Source organism: Dermacentor silvarum, chromosome 3, assembly GCF_013339745.2.
Source record: "Dermacentor silvarum isolate Dsil-2018 chromosome 3, BIME_Dsil_1.4, whole genome shotgun sequence".
NCBI lineage: Eukaryota > Metazoa > Arthropoda > Arachnida > Ixodida > Ixodidae > Dermacentor > Dermacentor silvarum.
This window is the reverse complement of record NC_051156.1, coordinates 128,917,860-128,930,299: the sequence shown is the minus strand read 5'-3', so window position 1 is coordinate 128,930,299 and position 12,440 is coordinate 128,917,860. Positions and strand designations below refer to the sequence as shown.

Genomic DNA, 12,440 nt, shown 5'->3' with positions numbered 1-12,440 from the left:
GTCAGCTTACATAAACTACACAAGATACGCCCCTCAGCTTTTAAAGACATATGCCCGTGGTGCGGGTCAACACCAAACCTGTACCACATAACATGGGAGTGTACATCACACAACATAGAACCTCACATACCAAATCCAAATAGAGATCAGTGGGAGGCACTGCTGGCCAGCTCAGACATAGAGGACCAGATCCTCCTGGTCAGAAGAGCTAACAGGCTTGCGGAAGCCAGCGGAGCCCTGAACTCGGGTCTCGACCATAGATAAGCTTCGCTTGAGGCCAGCTGAATAACTTATTTTACAATAAAGTCTATTCACTCACTCACTGAATTCCACGTGGGGCGGGTTGTTGAAACATTTAAGAAAGAAGAGGTGGGCGACGGAAGCCACGATGCAAGCGGAGCGCCATCTTAGAGAAAGTAAGCCAACGACCGAGTGGAACGCTTGATAGTTTCATTAAACGATATGCCACACGCAAGTCGTCGAATCCCTTTACAGAGTTCATAACGGACTTCAGTATAGTAAGTGCGGCATGCTCCATTTGACTCGATAGAGTAGGCCCATTTTTTTTTCTTCGCGACCTCCGTGCCGTTGGTTGCTACACAAAAGAGCTCACGCAGATGCAGTGTGGAGGCATCCCAGTTTTGAAATTAAACTTGATGATATAAGACTCAACATCACAAAATTCTATGGTATTCCTCCTCTGGACCCCGGCACACACCGACGTCCCGCTGGCGGACAACGAGGCGGCCCTCGCCGCGGCTCGAGGTCTCACTCGCCGAGCCGTGGCAGACTACGTGGCCGCCGCCTCCGCCCCTGAGTGCGGGCCGTCGGATCTGCCGGATCGAGACACTACGACAGACACGCTGCAACAAAAACAATCACAAAGGCCGTGGGGCGATCGCCTGACCACGTTCAGAGACCTCACACAACACTACATACTCGAAAGAGGCAAATTCCCGCCACCGCACGTTAAATTAAACAGGAAAGAGGCCGTAAACTTACGCTTACCACAAGCACACAGTTACCCAAGTCCGGCAGTCTTACGCCACTGTTACTCTAGCTTATATCCGACTGATGCGTGTAAAGCGTGCGGACTCAGAGCAACGCTGCGACACATACTCTGGGAATGTGCCGGCAACAACGGTACTAAAACCGCTGCCGTTCGCGACGCGCCCATAACGGCAGGCGTTAGTGGATTAAAGGAATCCTCGAGCTCACTCGTTCCCGCCGTTTCCCCGGCTGCTGGGCCGCCGGGGGCGTTCTCCGTCGGCGTCGGCGCCTTTGGGAGGAGGCTCTGAAAAGTTCGGAGCTGGAAGACCAGCTCTGGGCCGTCCGGCAAACCGAAGATGCCGCCCGAGTACAAGGACTTCGAGCCGACGCCTGAGGGCACTAAAAGAAAGTGCCGGCACTTTAAATAAAGTTTATTTCTTCTTCGTGATTTAGGAGCCCCTCAGCGTCGTCTACCTCTCAGCTGCGTCTGAGAGGTAGAAAGGGTCATTATGAACTTATTGCAAATTGTACCAACCTGTTGAAGGCATTGACGATGGTATAGTTGCGAGCTAGTCGTTAACGTCATCCTCCCGGATTCCAACGAAAACTGCCTGGTGGCGCTGCCAACTGCTGATAACTCTTGTGAATGCAAACGGTTGCGGCAAAGCCTGGCGCCACAATATCCAAGTTGTTCTTCCTAGGACAAAACGTAGGAGGTCAGAGGTAAGCGGCGATCCCAGTGGAGCTCTACTGAGTAACGGTGAGAGATCTGGGAGAGATTTCTCCCTTTCACCTTCCTGAGGCAGCCCTTTCATATGGAACGTTGCATAGACAGGAGGACGCTGCACCTAATGGTAATGTTATGAACAGATCATGTTAGCCGCATTTATGAAAAATGCTGATAACATGGAAACTCCTGGCAAATTTGCGTCGTCGCCGACACCGTAGGCATCTACTGGACCATAGGCATCAACTGCAAACACTACAAGCGAAGTAAACATTGAATTTGCTTTCATTCATAGGTAGACAACGTCGGCTCGGCGGCGCTACTGATGATTATGATATCTTTGCGTCCCCTTGAAAATAAGGCAGCGATAAAAAGTCACCCAGCATGCTTTAGTTAATGAATAAATCTATGGATAATTATCAGTCTAGCATTTTCTGTGCCTCATAAATGTTTTGTAGCTTCCTTGAAACATATATGTCTATCTTGCATAGTCACCCACGCCTGTAACGGGATCCAGTCCTATCAACTTCTTCCCTGCGTTTTCCACCAATGCCCTGAGCGTTTTTTCCTTACCTCGACTGCTGACCGGTTAATGCTTCCAGCTGCTTTAATTGCCAGAGCGTTTAGAAGATGAACGTTTCGTACGGGACTCGATGGGTGAATACCTTCACATTCCATTACGATGCGCTGTTTTGTATCCGCGTTTTCGTTGTAGCACACACATGCCTCATCATGTTACGAATATTTTCTTCGGTATGTTTTTGTTTTCAGACAACCAGCTCGGGCTTCAAATATCAATACAGTGTCATTTGCGTTATCGTACAGATTTTCCTTCCTAACTTCCCTTTTAATTCTTCTAAATCTTCGTGGTCTTTCTCGTTCCCATCCTTTGCGCTCAATTTGCAGTCTCTGTTTCTCTCATTTTATTTGCGATGATCCTTGGTTGCCTATTTTAACCCTGGTTGCCCATTTTTTTACTTCTCCCTCCAATCAGTGCCCACAATTTTGAGGTAGAGATATTTGCTCAAATTAGCCGGCCATTTATTTTCATCCAAGTTTCGCAGTCTTTCTTCAAATCTAATTTTGCTCTACATTTCTCTGGCATTAAAAAGGCCCAAATCCATGCCTCTCTACAGCCTCGTTCGTGGTTTTACCGTGGGCTCCAAGACAAACCGCACTACCTGCCTTTCGTTAACTTCCGACTCCAACACGATGTCTGATTATAAGCGCAGAATGGTAGTTACAAAGGTTATCGCTGGCTTCGTTTTTTTTTTTTCATATTCCCCTCACAACCACATTTTATTGCCGCACCAAAGTGCTCTATGTTTCATTATTGCTGCATTGCTAAAATTATTACAGCGCCTTCTTAAAAGTGCCCCCTTGGCAAAATTAGGCTCCGCGCTCACACACGGTGCTCCGTCGGTGGTTAGTTAATACTGCGGCTGCTTGCTTCCTCTCTCGTTCGTCGTGGCACTCGCGCCGTGTGTCGAGTGCCAGAGCGTGGACTAGTTGGAAAATGGAAATTTGCAAGCTACACTGCTGTTTTTCGGAAGCTGTCCGACGCAGAATACCCTTTTCCCAGGCGGGAACACCAGCAAACGCGATCATCTGCTGAGCCCTATAATGCTTCGGGTATACCCCAATTCAATGCAATAGAAGCCGCCATGCTTAGAACTGTGTGAAGAAAAAGAATAAGAGCACTTTATTTTTTTCTCGATGTAAATTCAAAGCAGTAGAATACAAAGTTAATAGAAAAAATTTGGAGGACGCTTGAGCTTCGCCTTTGAGAGTGGAACGCGATAGCATTCAAAGATCCCTGACTGCCGCTTTTTGTTTTCTGCACCTTCGACTCGTCGCGCCGCTGCCGAGCAGGCGAGCGCCATCTGGATGGCGTTTTTGGAAGGACCACCGACAGGGGCGCGCCGCTGTTGAATGGTAGAAATTATGGATAAGGAGTTTGTGTTCGAGTTTCCGCGTAACAGAATTATGTTTTCTCGTATATTCAAATTACAATCCGACGTTATCATGCCATTAGGTTGTGGTTAATCCGTACTTTATAATTTTTCGGACGCATTTTACTTTGAGAAAATCTATTAGTTCACCAGCGCCCCTGCGCCACGCGGAGGGCCTGCGTAGTCGGCGTGGTTGGGTATGATTTTCTTGGCCGGTCAACGCCGCCGACACCGATGCCGACACCGACCCCATATTTTTTGCGACACGGGGCCGTAAGCGCTATCGCATCACTACGTGAAACAAAATTAAGTACTCTTTATTCCTCTCAGGTGTGAAGCATGCAACGAATATTTTTAGGGTGGAGAGTGTCAGATATTTGTGTGCTTATATCTGTATGAAAACGATCACATTATGTGCTAGACTGCCTCAGAAACATGAGCGCGACATATTGCAAGGCAGATTTCAGTGCCTTTGCACACACTGCTCACGTGTCTCACCATGTCCAAGCACTTTAAGAAGTAAATATACACACAGAAATGTTTGTTTTGAATTTATAACGTTATTGCGCAAAAAAAGGAAAACAAGATCAAGCGTTAAGCAGCACGTACTTCCTATCTTATTTAGTTAAAAAAACGCTTCGCATGACTTAGTAGGTGAACGGCATAATAAAAGAATGACAATTGCTGTTTGTTACGGGTAATTGTTCGTTCAAACCCTTGAACCGGCTTATGCCAACTGAATAAACAGAGTTCCTATTACTATAATAGCGAAGTAACACTTTGCACCGCTATTATAAAGTACAGCGACCGGCCAGCTGATATTGCTTATACGGCCGAGCATGTAACAGTCACTTGCAGTGCATCAAATATCTTGGTCTTAGGTGCGTGTACGGGTGTCAATCGTTCGTTGCAAGACCGCATGCTTGAGATAAGAAACTAAAGAAAAAGGGAAATATATAAAACCAGACACACGTCCCGCTTCCTATCCGACGCAGGGGGATGCCAGTCAATAGAATACAAGAAAGAAAGGAAACAAAATATTCAGGATGCGCTCATCCGGAAGTGTACATAGGAAGTTCAGTCAGTCACTGAGATTAGCCGAGTACAGGATATGCCTCAGTGAACGTGTCGCTTTGCGAGCTTACGACGCATGTCACCCCTGTCGGCGTTCGCCTCTCATCGAGAATGATACTCACTGTGGGTGAACCAACATGATGGGGATTAAAAGGTGCTCTTCATATACGCAACTTTCGCTGAAGGTGTACTACCCATATTTCGGTTCAGGAATGCCTTTGTCAATTCCACAGCCAGCTAAAAGCGACGGAATATTGTTGCCTTGCAGCAATTGAGGCCTTGTGGTAGCTGTGGCTTCCAGGAAGTAGTAAAAATCCACAGAAGACCGCTCACGATACTTGCAGAACTCCAATCAGCTAGCTTGAAATTACAATTCAGTGATTGGTCTTCTCTTGTAGAGTTCACTCTAGATGGACGTAATGGCAAGGTTTTCAAAATACCGCTATGGGCAGAAAGAACTACACTGTTACTGAGGTAATTACTAACGATGCCACAATGACCCGGCCGCCACTGAAAACCAATGTCGAGAGCGAAGTGGTTATCCTGACGGATATCGAATACCAAATTGCAGTAGGCTCTTGTAGTAGGCCTCGCGTTTCAGATGGTTCATATTCGAGTAATAATTCACAGCAGTTGAAGGCGAATGCCTACAGGCTCCAGTAGCCCCATCAAGTTCGTTGATAAAAAAATTGAATTTATATATTTCTCGATCCGCAGTGATAGGGATGGCACTCTATGCAGGGCTACTGGCAGCGGCAATCTCGCCACCGACCATCGCACCGAAAATATCTTCCGAATCGCACCCGGTCTTCGTAAACGGATAAAGAAGCCACAGGATGCCACGGCTGGGGAAAAAGTTGAAGACATCGTATAGTTCCCATCATGCACGACGAGGGTTTCCTAGTATCGGGCCACTTGCATGAGTGGTGTTTCGTGCAGGTAATAAATTAACTTGGTGTACCTGTGTTGTCTTTCGGCCTGCCTTAAAATAGCATCTAAGGCTTCCAAGCTCAATACAGAAATGTGTTGAATTCACTGTTTGTCTGACGCCGCCCATGGATAATTTCAGTGCATCTCCAATTACATCATCTACACACTCAGCCATACTACATCTGCTTAAGTATTACATAGGTGACTGAAGTTTCTTCTAGTCAGTACTTTTTATGACATCTGAAGACAGAGGACCGACCAGCCCAATATTCTTTGATATAGTCAGAAGGTGGTCACTTCCTTGCAACTAGATACTTGAAAACCGCTTAACTTCCGAAGCCATACGCCGCGACAGCAAAGTGAAGTCTCGGGAGCTGCTGTAAGATAGCCTTCAATTCAGTTCAGTTCAGTTTATTGTCCTTAAAGACCCCCGGAGGGGGTATTACATAAGGGGTGGGTATAACATAGGTTCCACATTTGGTACACATCATTAAATATATGCAAAGTGATCAATCACACGCTGTTTGAACAAAGACGGGTAAGCGATGTTAACAATGCCAGCAGGAAGGCCGTTCCAGTCTTTAGCTGTTCGAGGAATGAACGAGGCGGAAAAATGAGTGGTTCGGGCACGCGGGCGTGCGACTTGCTGCGGATGACTGGTGCGATGAGAGATGCGTGCCGCAGGAATGATGTATGGAGCATGATGAAGGACACTGAAAAAGAACTTGTGAAAGAGCTCAAGACTAGCGACGCGTCGGCGATTAGATAGTAGTGTTAATCCGGATTGTGTTTTAAGTGCAGAAATACTGACGTCATATGAATATTGTGAGTGAATGAACCTAGTGGCGCGGTTCTGAACAGATTCAAGTGAGGTGATAAGATATGTTTGGTGCGGGCTCCAAATGGCAGATGCATATTCTAGTTTTGGTCGAACAAGGGATTTGTAGGCAAGCAGTTTTACGTTTTTAGGGGCCTGACGGAGATTACGCTTTAAAAAACCTAGTGTTTTATTAGCAGATGATATGATGTTAGAAATATGTTTATGCCAGGACAGATCATTGCATACGGTGATACCTAGGTAGTTATAGGACTCTACTAATTCGAGAGGCATGCTTTCGATTTGGTAAGGAAATACTAGGGGATTACGGCTACGAGTGGAAGACATAACTTTACACTTGTTTACATTAAGTGACATTAACCAATCACCACACCATGTTAGTATAGCGGAGAGGTCTTTCTGCAGGGCTGTTTGATTGTAGGTGTTACGTACAGTGCGATAAATGACACAATCATCGGCGAACATTCGGATATTACAGGACACATGTGAAGGTAAGTCATTAATATATATTAGAAATAATAGAGGGCCAAGAACCGATCCTTGTGGGACGCCTGATGTTACTGGCACAGGGTTAGATAGATGATTATTTATAATGACAGATTGGGAGCGGTTACTAAGAAATTCAATAATCCAATTCAAAACATCAGGATGCAAATTAAGTCTTGTTAGTTTCAATATTAGACGTTGATGAGGGACTTTATCGAAGGCCTTAGAGAAATCCAGGAAGATTATGTCAGTCTGTATGTTACTGTCAAGGTTAGTGTGAACATCATGCAGGAAGATGGCCAGCTGTGTTTCGCAGGAGAAACCTTTGCGGAATCCGTGCTGGGCGGGATGGAAAAAGTGATTCGAGTCAAGAAAATTCATGATAAGAGAGTATATGACATGTTCCATGATTTTGCAAGGGACGCTTGTTAGGGAAATGGGGCGGTAGTTAAGAGGCGAGTTTCTGTTACCTGATTTGTGGACTGGAACGACCTTCCCGATTTTCCAGTCATCTGGAATGAAACCTGAAGAAAGAGACTGGGCAAATATCAAAGACAAATAGGCTGCAGAAATAAGCTTAGTGTTTTTTAAAATTTTTGAGTTAATTTCATATGTTGGACACCCGTAACTGAATGTTGGACACCCGTGTGATGAAGTCATTGTCAAAAGATCTTAGACAGATTTAAGTAAACCAATGGCAGTTTTCGCTGTCGTTTTATTGATAGGCTATATGTTTTGCAATGGCGCGTTATATTTTAGGGCTAATTGGTAATTAGTAGTATCATTTGCAGTATTTTACGCTTATGGCATCTTGTAGACGACTTAGACGCACGAATAATCAATAAGTGCATTTTTTTTATTTTCACGTGAGAACATACGTACATATTGGCTGTCGCCATGGCGTCCATCGAACAAATAACATACGTGAGCTCTAACCACTTTGTTGGGAAGCATCACGTTGAAATGTTGAAGGATTTACAGCGAGATAGTTTGATGGATCTTCATCAATCAATCAATAAAGTTTATTTTCATTCTGTAAAGGATACTGAAAGAAGTACTGTGGCAAAAAGCTGTTTGTCAGAACAGTTTGACTAGGTCACAGCCCCATAGAAAAATTTCGGAGTGGTATCAGCCCTACCGTGAAATAAATGAAGGAAAAATTGACACTTAACAGACAGCAAAGTACAATAGGGTACACACTACGGTATGGAAATGTAAATTTAATACAGAAATGTTTAATCAGTTATTACAATCGGCATAAAAATAGATACAAAACAGTTTCTTAGAGAAAATAAATGTCTGAAATGCGATCAAAATACAAATATCTAGCATACATACACTGAAAATACAAGGGTAAAAAGACAGTATAGAAATGAATTTGTTACAAACAGTTACGTACAACCAGATGAAACAATTCGATACGATTATGGTTATGGGAAATGAGACAAGGTTTGTAATAAAACAGGTATTAAGTAGTAGAAATTTCAGAGCTATACATCACTGTATATAACTTGCAGATATCCTGATATGAACAATTAAACAAGTCAAAATTGTCAAGGTCATAGTGATTCAGAAGGGAGGGAAGAGTGTAAGACAAGAGCTCTTTTCCGGAGTTTAATCGTACTGTGTCTACCTCCCAATTTTCTCCATGACGCGTGAAATAATTTAAATGCCTAAATCTTAAATTGGCCAAAACGCGCAAATTTGTTATGTTCTTACGAGTTTCTAATTTGATTTTCCTGCTTAACGTATAATTGTATGTCTGGTGTACTTTGACTATTCCTTAACTGCAGAATAAAACATTAGTAGATGCCGCAAAATGTGCATTGAAAATATGCCTAACACATTTTTTCTGAACTAAGTATACTTGATTAAGATTAGTGACCGTCGTTGTACCCCATACTAGTTGGCAATAATTTAAACGAGAGCTAAAGAGCGAATGATAGAGCAGAAGCTTGATTCCTTTTGGAAGTAAGTGTCGAAGCCGACCAATTACATCTGTCACCTGAGCAATTTTTTGCAGGACATTGTCTTACGTGGCAATCCCAGGACATATTGGCGGAAAAAAATATGCCCAGACATTTAATATGGTGAAATACTTCAATAGTCTGAGTACCCAGTACCATGTCTAGAAGAGGTGGAACAATTTTATTTTTTGGTCGGAATATAACAGCTTTTGTTTTATTTTCGTTAATACGCATAACATTTGCTGCTGACCATCTCTCTAGCATTTTTATTGTGTGATTACAAGTTCTTATAAGCTCGTGAATATCATGTCCTGAAAAAAGTATGCTGGTATCATCAGCATATATTATATCTTTGGCCTCGCAATTAATATTTACAATGTCATTAAGATGGATGTTATATAATAGTGGGCCTAGAATACTGCCCCGTGGCACACCACACAGCAAAGGTTTCACTCCGGAATTAGAGTCGCTTATCTGAACGAATTGCTGTCTGTTTGACAAATAAGAGTCAATAAGCGCTAAGGCGTGTCCACGAATGCCATATCAATGCAATTTCTTTAATAATATTTTATGGTTTACTAAATCGAAGGCCTTTGAAAAATCAATAAAAATACCAAGAACGAGCGCCTTGTTTTCAAATTGTCTGAGATTATACATTTGTTGTTCTAGCAGCGCCAGTTCAACTGATTTATTTTTCCGAAAACCAAATTGATTAGGTGTAAATAAATTATATTTATCAATGAAACTTGAAAATCGAGTGTGCAGAATTTTTTTGAAGGCCTTTCAGGACACGGGAAAGATAGACACCGGTCTATAATTGCCAAAGTTATTTCGGTCACCCTTATTATAAAGCACGGTCACTTTTGCTATTTTCATATTTAAAGGAAAAACAGAGTTTGTTAAACAAATGTTAAAGATATCTGCTAAAGTCGGCGCAATAACATCAGACACGTCTTTGACAGGACGCATTTGAATTCCGTCAATACCACAACTGGCGCTATTTTTTATGCTTTTTATTGTTGATAAGACTTCATGGCCGGTGACAGGACGCAAGTACAATAATTGAGCGTTATGAACACTTGCGTATTCGCACGCATCAGCCGGAGTTCCGGTCGTTATCATATTAGTGAAAAAAATTATTAAACGCGTCAGCCAATACTTTTCATCCATATCTTTACAGTTACCTCCAGTTCTGAAACAGGGGCGGTAAAGTGGCCGCGATGAAGAAGTGTGTTTAATCTAGACCACAGTACGTCAGAACGATTGCCAGAAACTTCAAGATATGTGGATTGATAGCGCGTTCTCGCGGATCGCAAGCGTTTTGTAAGTTTGTTGCGATAACACTTGAAGGCCAGCCAGTCCTCCGGTAAATAGGTATGTAGGAATATGTTTGGTAAAGTTTATCTCTTGTTTTCATTTGATGACGCATCTCAGGCGTTATCCATGGTTTTCGTGTTTTACGCTTTAATCTGCGCTCTTTTAGCGGAAAATTCAAATGATACAATCGCTTGAAAATTGCAATAAATTTGTCGTAAGCATTGTTTGCGTCTACAGATTTTCTTACATCGCTCTAATGTGCCTGCAATAGAGTGTTACGAAATGCACTGAGCGCCACATCTCGAATTATTTGAAACTTAATTATTCCAGGCTTTGCTTTACCTTGTGTCAATAGCTCCGCACATAAAAATATGGGTAGATGGTCACTGATAAAACACGACAAAACGCGTCACCTAATATTATTCTCAGGCAAATTTGTAATAAAAAGATCTAGGACTCACTCGAATTCAAGTGCCACTCTCGTGGGTATGTTAATTGTGTTTATGAAACTATTAGACAGTATGATAGCCTTAAAGTCACGGCTCAAAGAGCTTGTAGAACTTAACATTTTATATTCGCATATGACCAATGTTGGAAATTGATTCGTAAGAAATGATGCTTTTACGTAACGATGATGATGACGTACAATATTTAGGAGCGCAAGTACCCGATATTGTATGTCCTAGAGACGACAATGTAAATAACGAATAGTTTTTCATTACTTGTATTCAGCTACAGACTTTGGTAGTTTAGTACTGAATCGATTATATTGTTTACGCCGTAACACTCACGGTACTTCAGTTACACCTTTTTTACTGAGTAAATAAATATAACCAGTTACTTTATTGATGAGACAGGCTGAAACAAGGGATTCAGCTTTAAGCACTTAAATTTGCCGGAAGTAAACTAGAATGCCTGTAGTCATGCAACAGACTCCTGGACGCGCATGTTCAGGTAGGTAGGTAAGTGCGGAATCTTTCCTTATCTTAGCACTACACCAGATATTGGTCAAAGATTTCAACCTGTGCTGTTATGGCTCCTTGGCGATGGTCGCCTTTTCAGCTTTTTCATCGGGAAGTGGCTTCTCCAATTAAGCCTCAACAATAAAACACTGCGCTTCACAGAGGACCCAGATGCGAGCATCGCGGCAATGAGTAACCACAAATTTGTGCGGCAAGTGTTCGTACGTAACAACAGCCCCTTTCTCTCCTGTGCGCACATCCAATGACTACATTGTCGATCCAGATGTCTTCACAAACGAGGGAAGATGATTAACGAAAAGTTTGACCAACAATTATAAGTAGCGCTAAACAACGTGTGAAGCATTGCTGAGAACTCAATGAAAGGCTCAGGGCAGCTTGCCTTATATAGTGTGTTTCATAAGTTTCATAAGCATATAGTTTCATAAGCATAAAATCAGAGACCTAAGGAAACTGGCCCTCCACTGGAATGTCGACGCTTGTTGCATTACTGTGCGAAATGATGACAATTGGTGAATGATTGTGTCCACGGAAAGCTTCCACTCACAGGAATAATGGCGTCACTTGCTTGTAATGTGCTTCCAGCTGATGTTATCTGCAACCTTCTCAGGAGCCTCCGACGAGCACTAACCAGTGATTGTAGCATGGCGACAACCAAGTGGTCTTGCTAGAAAAATATTTTTCACAACCGATGGAGTGTTCGGCGCTGTCGCCGTATCTTGCAAATCAAAGGACGGATAACACATTTGAAGTGTAGCCCAAGAACCAGAATTCGCACTTTAAGCATATTAACTGTACTTGGCTTTGTTGTCGTTGTAGTTAAATCTGTTTGGCCTGGGTGGCGGATGATGGGGTTAATGACGGACGTAGAGTGCGTGTCATACAGCCTGTGGCACTTTTTGAGAAACATCTGTGAGTGGCGCGTAGGTGGCGTCGTTTCTAGTACGTTTGGCAGCTGCTGTGCGAGACGAGTGATCCCACAGTATCTGTTTCAAGATAGTTAGTTCGTGCTCAATGCGGAGACGCTAGAAGAAACCACCTGCGATTTCGAAAAGTTGGAGCAGCTCTAAGCAATAGTCTTGAAGGCATAAGTGTTCTGGGGCTCTGCGCATCAGCAGCACGTAACCGTCCTGGCCGACACATGGCTCACGTGCCCAGGTATCGTGCATTTCCGACTGA

The 12,440-nt window shown here is 43.2% G+C and overlaps 1 protein-coding gene across 1 annotated transcript in view; it reads left to right on the top strand.

Moving 5' to 3' along the window:
* Nucleotides 1-12,440, top strand: part of LOC119445778 (glutathione S-transferase 1-like) — a 603,258-nt gene that overhangs the window by 97,649 nt on the left and 493,169 nt on the right. The window lies entirely within an intron of this gene.